General features: G+C 39.4%; 1 long non-coding RNA gene across 1 annotated transcript; it reads left to right on the top strand.

The window, feature by feature from the left end:
• The first annotated feature begins 3,873 nt into the window (after positions 1-3,873).
• Positions 3,874-7,529, top strand: LOC118471206 (uncharacterized). The gene is made up of 4 exons (XR_004848444.2): positions 3,874-4,141; positions 4,336-5,131; positions 5,351-5,473; positions 5,556-7,529. It is a non-coding gene; the product is annotated as an uncharacterized LOC118471206 (long non-coding RNA).
• Positions 7,530-8,139: the final 610 nt, after the last annotated feature.

Genomic DNA, 8,139 nt, shown 5'->3' with positions numbered 1-8,139 from the left:
AGTATGTAACACCCTTAAACATTTGTTCACATAATGTGGAAAAACTAGTGATTAATAATGTAAAAACCTGTAGTTATGCTACCAATCATTAAATAAGTAGTAGTTAAAAATAGCTTTGATTGTAGAGGAAAAGCTAATTCCACCAACTCTGCATAATTTCATTAGAAGTTGTCATAACTCGAAAAGATTGATGCAGATTATTGCATTTTATTTATTTATTGTTTGTTGGGTCCAAACATTTTTCTTAGAGTGTCGGCAGGTAATATGCAAATAAGTTACATGATGACATAGATAAGTAACGGAGAAAAGTCTGGAATGTAAACAAAGCATTTTAGGCAGGTAAGAGTGTTTACTGTGGGGGAGAATAACCGTCTTTGATGTGGGCTTTGTTAATTTACAGACATTTTACATGCATGAAAACACAGTTAAAGAATGCACTAAAGGAGAGGGAAACACTTAAAAAGCATGATATGGACACTTTAAAGGCACAGATCTACTTGTTAACTCACTATAGCAGCAGCTGATCCCAGATCTAAAACTGAGAGAGAAATGCAGGCTCCTTGTTCAGGCTGATGTTTTCTGTGCATCTGTTGACATGTCTCATTAACCCCACCTCCCACACACGGTTTAGATAATATCTTCCTCGCTCTATCAGAGCGCCATCTGCAGGGCTCAGCCTGGGCCCGTGACATCACTTCCTCTCGCACATACAGGCGCTGGTGGGAAATTGTACCAGCATGACATCATGTAATGGTTCCAACATGTGGCGTGAAGAGCTGCATCCAGCCGCCAGCAGATGCTTTAACGCGAGCTCAACTTCACAGCCAAGTCGGTGTCTCTGTCCACCGTCACCAGCGTCATGGACTCGGCTCTGACTGAACTCCCATTCAGTCAGATCGTGACTTCATGTTGTGACCAGAATTTGCCTTGAAATTACACCTTTCCAGGCTGAAGATTAGACTTCATTTCCACCTCAATTTTTAAAGTGAAACTGCATATTAATCCCTTTTTTCAATGATTTCAAGGTGACCTCTCCCTCGCTCTCTGCTGTTATTATCATATTGCTCAAAGTCTTAGCCCAATAACTCAATATGACTCCTCAAACGCTTTCATCCTGCCCAAGGATCTTCACACATCTTGTATCCATCATCTGTCCCTCCCACACACGATACACTCCTCCACTGTTCTCACGTTAATCTGCCTGTTCCTCCCTCACTCATTTCCACTCTCCTGCAGCCATTCGCTCACGTCCTCCCCCCTACTCTCTCCTCTCTCCGACATGGTACATCAGGAACCATTGAGAAAAGTCAGTTGTGCGCGCTAGCTTGCATTTGTTTTGGCACCGGCTCAGGGTTCTAATATTGCCACTTCAGATTAAGTGTACTGGATGACTGTGGAAGGGGGGCTGGCTTCCTTCTCATGAGGCTGCAGTAAAAGATCAGAGGATGTGGGAGGAGATGTCCACTAATCCAACTACTTATGATTCTTGCAGTTTTGTTCCACCAACTTAAACCACCAGTCGTGGAAAATGACTTGTGAAAGCTGTTTAGTGTACACGCCGCATTTTCGGTTGCATCTGCGGATATAACATTTTCATGCAGCGGGCAGTCGGCCTCTAGCTCCCGCAATCCCGGAAATAAGAGTAAATGATAATGCAGGAACTGTTCCAAAGCTTCCCCCAACGTTTTTTTTTTTTTTTTTTTTTTGGCCAAGCTGAACTGTTTATGAGCTAAAATCTCGCCTCCTGTAGTTCACACACACATGCTGTCAAAGAGGGTAATAGTTCTGCCACTCGTAATGAACTTCAGAGAAAGCAACCCCAAATATGTAAGCCGATGTTTGTGTATGTGTGGGTGTGCATAAGCTGCTGTGCAAATGGGGTGGCCTTTGATGTAGCGCCGCTCGGATCCTCCAGTAGTTAGCCGTTCCCAGGCTGTCTGAGCATGTCCTTTTCTCTTTCAAGGGCAGGACACAGACAGAGATAGAGGCAGGAAAATGAGAGAGAAAGGCAGGCTTTCTCGGTTTTACTGTCTTTGGTTGATCCACTGAAAAGAAAACAAGCCAAAGAGGGCAATGTTTCTTAAATACCGTTATAATTGTACTGCTGTCTGTGCATGTTGTGGTGGGAAACATGTAGGGGCGCAGAATCAGGATCAGTTCTTTTCTTTTTTTTGTGCAAAATAGATTTTTGTGTATGACAATTTTTAAAGAAGGATAAAGCAACATTAAAGGAAAGCAAGTCAAGCAAACAGCAATTGTAGAAGAAATATTTACAGTGTGCAGAAATGTGCAAATTATTCACTTGTGCAAATTCACATAGTGTACTGTGTCAAATGTGCAACAATTCATGTAAATGCATAAATCACGCCTAACGTTATGAGAGCAGTTTGGACCTCTGCATCTGCACAAGTAACAGGATGTTCCAGTGTCTCAGCAGTGTTCCAGTTTGATAGTTTGCATATTTAACGCTGTGGATGATTAGTAAAGCAACTGTTTTGGTAGATTTTAAGTAATATCGAAGTATTTTTAACAGTGAACTTGACCGTAAGCACAAAAAGTGACAGAATTTGTCAAATAGTTAATGAAACAGAGAGCAAGACTAATTCAAATTATCTGTTTAGGAAAAAATGTGAAGAGGAAAACATCAGTACAGCACAGGTCGAGTATTCTTGGAAGTGGCATCTCATGATCAACAGAGGAATCGGGACATTTATGTAAAGAAACAGTGCTATACTGAGGCCAAAAATAAGCTTACTATTAGATATTGAGAAACACTGCTTATTTGCGATACATTTCTGTTTCATATATATCAGGCATTTTGTATAGTAAAGCTGTTTCTCTCCTGTTTCTTTTGGAAAAGTTTAATAAAGGTGCTTTGGTTCAGTTAATAATCTTGTTTCTTTTTTATAAATCTGCTTAGTAACACTGTAGTATACATTATATAGTCTTGTTTTTGTTATTTTTTTTACAGGATGCAAACTACAGGGAAACCAAGACATGAGTCTCTCACAAAACATTACTGAAGAACTTTTTAGGGTGTCTTTAAAATGCAGTTTTTTTCCCCAAGTGTTCATATTTTTCTGTTTCTTCATCATATGGGTCGTGCATAAAATTGGGTTATTTGATGCATGAGTCATTCATGCTTAGGGTGATTCATCACTAATTCACTTTAATACAGATATCGGTACACATGTTGCTCTTGCCATCAGCACTGAAGCATAATGGAGTAATATTATAAACTCCATTCACTTTTAACTCAAATATCAGGAAAAAACACAAACTTGATGCCCACTACTGTAAAACAAAACAGAAGAACAAACTCAGTGATGAGAAACAGACAGCAGCGGCAGATACTTTCCATAAATTTTTTTATCATTCATATTCTTAATATAATAGGAATAATAACAATAAAAGTAAAACAAGAGCTTTATAAATGTTGTTTTTGCTGTTTCTGACTATGATTTTCCTGCCTGATGTCTTTCACTTTATAGTATTTGTACATGAATTGAAAAATCTTGAAACCATGTTCTGCAAAAAAATATGCTTTTGTCAGATTTATTCAGTTTTCCGCGGTTTTTATGTCTCCTTGATGTCAAAAAATGAATTTATAACCGCCGCACTTTGAGACTTTTTTCATTTTTCTTGGCCCTAATGGGCTAAATTGTGACAACACAAAGAGCCGGTAATTTTTGTACATGAAAAAATATTTTCGGGGTCTGTGAAACACTTCTTGGCCTGCAATTTTGACTGTGGACACAACTCACAAAATCACAGCCTAGCACTGATCCTGGGGGCTTGCTTTATAGTCCTGTATAAATCACTTCCTCTCAGGTCAAAGGCCACATATTTTTTTCCCTCCTCACACCTTTTTCCCGCAGTCTCTCTAAAACAGCGCCTTTGGAAACATCCAAACTGCTCCTCCTGTGTCTGGGATGTGCTTTTAACATACCAGATAAAACCAGTGAGTGTGTGTTTGTGTGTGTGATTGAAGCAACCTGCAGGTGGAGGAACATCCAGTAACCTACAGTATCTCCAGCCTTCAAAAACTCCTTTATGTTTCATCGCCAGATGTGGAGAGAAGCAGCAAAGAAACTGTGGCGCCGAGCCAGAAGAAATTGTGTCAGAAAAGCTGTTTTAGCAGGTCACTGTGTGTTTTTTACTCACTTTCTTCTTTCTGTCTGACTCGCCATCGTTTTACTGTTGCTGAGATTTTCTGTAGCATCTTTGCATGTGAGAAGATGGACTGATTTACGAGACAATGAGCGTCTCAGTTGCCAAAGATTTGAAAAGATTAATACCCTTATGTCTGTACTTTTTTGTGTTGTTTTGCCACAGGTAACACCTGATGTTCTCAGGCTGCAGTGAAACATTGTTACCCTGCAGTGAATTTGCCCTCTAGAGGTGGACAGGTGCAACGACAGCAGCTGTCACTACAGACGAGGGAGATAAGCATAACATTCAAGATCTCACACTATTTTTCATTTTATTTTCACCCGCATGCTTTTTTTGAGTTTTGGGATTTGGACAAAGTCATCTCATCTTATCTGCGAGGAAACACATCCCACAGATAAAAGGAACATTTATACAGCAGATGGGCAGAGATGTGTGCTCACACTCCAGCATCAAGTTTAGTCAAAGACGTAATCGAGAGATGGAGCCTCACAAGGGCAACACATCACGGCTAAACGAGGGTGTTAGTTCAGCCTGAATGTTGCTATCTGTCAGTCGCTCACATTTCAAAGCTTGTGATTTTGAAGGTATGAAATGCTTCCTCTAGAGCATTTTCTACCTGAAAGATGAAGCTCTCGAGGAGAGGTTTCCCTCAGGGATGCTCCATATCTGTTATCTCACACATACCACAACACACACATGTTCAAACACACATACACACACCTCACTTACTCTCTGCATGGAACATCTGCTAAACTATACTTTCCACCCCTCCACCTGAGCATGAGTAATCTTTCCTCTATTGATCCCCTATTAGGGCTCCTCAACTTTCCCCGAGAACAGATGTTGGGCGCAAACGCACAGATTGATGTTTTTAATAAAAATGCAATAAGGAGAAGTGGAGGAGGAGGAGGAGGAGGAAGAAGTGAGGACAATCTTCTCATGGAGAAGAAACCTGGAGGTAGGTGTGTTTGCGTATGTGTGTTTGTGTCTTACTTGGCAGCTCTTTGCACAAGTTACGCCTCTACTGATGTGGTTGGCGAGAAACTTTTTTTAAAAGCGCATTTGAAGAATCTCAGATGTTACAAGACGAAACACCCACATGTGTTTGTGTGTGCGTGCGTGCCAGTGAGTGAGCTCAGATTGACTTGACTCTTTCACTTCAATCGCATCTTTGTAGGTCTGCTTGTGGATCCTATAAGCAAAGCGCAGGGGGAGAGGTTGCACAGCAGAGCTTCAGTGGTTTCTTTGGCTGAGCCATAAGGGATCTATAGCACCAGCAACCTGACTGGCAGGCAGATGGGTGAGGATAAAATGGTAAAATATCAGGTAAGAATATGTCAAAATTCAAAACTGCACCGGTCAATAATCTATGTTTTTACCAGAGCACCTGAAGAGGCACCCTGAGTTTGAGTCTGAGAGACAGACAGAGAAACTGACAGAGAACAAAGACAGAGATCAACTGAGAGCGAGGGAGGAGATGCAGCACAGCAGCATGTTCTGAGATGGTTTTTAGAGACACTGAGAAAAGGACACTGGTTACTCTCTAAAAGGTCTCAAACCTTTTAGAAGAAGACACAATGGTGAAAATCCCAGCTCTCCAAACCCATTACAAGGCCAGCTCTGCTCTCCTCCTCCTCTGCTGAGATATTTACCCATCTGACAAATACATGTGTTGGCCCATCGATGAATTGAAAAAGATGTGCGTATGAATAATAAATCTGTGGCAGCTGTACATTTTTAATTGATTCTTCCCAAGTACAAACAGCATGGAGATTGTGAGCCTTCACAAGCTCCCAGCGGGAGCTGGTTTGATTTTCTTTTATCCGCTAATGTATTTATTACTATTGAAGCTGGAATGAAACAGGGAGGAAAAAGTAGTGTGATGAATATTTGACAAGGAGAGTTTGTGACGTACGATTCGTTGGTGAGGTTTCCTGACATTCAGTTTCATCCTGCTGAGCTAGTTCCACTCGTCCTTTCAGGAACTGTTCTGCAATCTCCGCCTAGTTTAAAATCTGGTTTGTGTTCATGTTTTATGATGGGCGGTCACTTGAGTAGACAGATAATCTTTGATAACTACAGAATTATAGTATCATTGTTACCATCACTCATTGTTCTTTCTTCCTCTTGTTCTTTCTCCATCATACATCGCCTCCACATCTCATACGAGATTCTAATCCCACACAAAACAACCCAGTTATTTGTTTGTATAAGCAGCTTGTTATGAACCTTCATTATGCTTTATAGGTAAGTGATCTCTAGCTATAGTCTTGGACAGCATTAGTAGATTTATTTTCAGCTAACAGCATCATCTAGTGGCTGTAGTAATTAGAATGAGAGAAAAAAGCTGGAGTCATTTGACGTTATTATAGAGTCTGCATTGGGAGGAGGTTGGGGCTGATCGATGGGCCAGTAAATGTTGGACTTTGACATGAGAGACTACTTTCTCCTTCCAGGCCAAATGTTGCCACCATCTTTTCTTTTAACCCTGACTGTTCCCAAACTTTAACTGCATGTTTATTGTTGTAACTCTAAACATGAGCACTTATTTAACCCTAAACAACAATGTTTTCCAAAATGTAACCAGGTTGCTCTTGTACTTAAAAATAAAAACAAGCGTATTACTGTATGGTATAGTATAACAGTGAATATTCACTGTTCAGTATAGACTTTTACTGCTTTTGTCTTTGTGTGTATTGTATTATTATGAAGTAATAATGATTAGCTATTGTTTTGTAATATTATGTGTGTATATTTTATATTTTAATGCTACATTATTTCCGGTGAAAGCAAAACTATTAGCATATGTGGGGTGTTCAAATAAACAATAGTTTACTCCCTAATAACATACAACTGTTCAGAAGCAACACTAGGAACTATGAATTAGGAAAGAAATTAACATTCTAAAAAGTAATTTGCTCATAAAACCATGAAGAATAGATGTTTATTGGTTTAAGGGAAAAAATGTGAAAAAATTTGGTTGACAATCTTGAAATCAATACAACTATACAGCTATTTTTAAAATTGTACAAAAAGGACTGCTTGAAAAATCTTATAATGTCAAGGTGACAGTTAAGGTGTCCTTGGGCTTTCTAGAGAGGCATAACAGTATAAGGATTGATGCAAACAGGAAACAGTAAAGTAAGAGCTGCAGATACATGTAGCAGGGTGTTAATAAATTAAACTTTATCCTACCATGATTTATACTCCTATATCTTTGTAAATGCCATTGCGTGTATTTATACTTGTATCGTGGTGCATTTACTGTCACTTTGCAATTAAACCACCATAACACTAGTTTCTCTGCCACTGTGATGAGTTTCTTCATGTTCTACAAGCAATTGTGCCTGAAACAAGGTGGGTCATGTTGGAGTTGAAGCTAATACATTTTGAACAACAGTTATTTTTATTAAAAATGAAACGAAACACTGTATAAGATGAATAACTCTTTGGCTCATACTTTTCTAACAGTATCAGCTTTTATCCACTCCAGTTTGGCGTTTATGCTTGTAACTGGTTCCTGCAGTAATTTAAAGTAATTTTGGATCATGAAAGAATTCACCAGTAGGACCGTTTAACTGTCATAAACGCTCATAAATGGCAAAAATGTAATGTGATGCAAAAAAATGGCAAAAAGATTTTTATCATTTGCATATTTATATGAGGTTTACATGGTATCCAGACTTACATATATGTGCTTCTCTTTTCATGGCCAGGTTGTTATCTATTAGCACTCTCACTGTCTAATATTAATGCATATAGATTCAGCCACTGTGTGTTTATCTGTTTCATTTATCTCCACATTGCAGAACAGATGGTCATCTCGCTTTAGTCATTTCCTTTTGGGAGTCTGCGGTAATTCCAGCCAATTCAATATGTTTATCCCCACACAGAGACACGTTAGAATGATAACAGTGACAAGGTCAGTCCTCACCTGCTTGCAGCAGCAGTGGAAGAAGTAAAAGT

This window comes from Amphiprion ocellaris, chromosome 4 (assembly GCF_022539595.1).
Source record: "Amphiprion ocellaris isolate individual 3 ecotype Okinawa chromosome 4, ASM2253959v1, whole genome shotgun sequence".
Classification (NCBI taxonomy): domain Eukaryota; kingdom Metazoa; phylum Chordata; class Actinopteri; family Pomacentridae; genus Amphiprion; species Amphiprion ocellaris.
The sequence above is the reverse complement of the archived record's forward strand: the minus strand, read 5'-3'. Positions and strand labels throughout refer to the sequence as shown.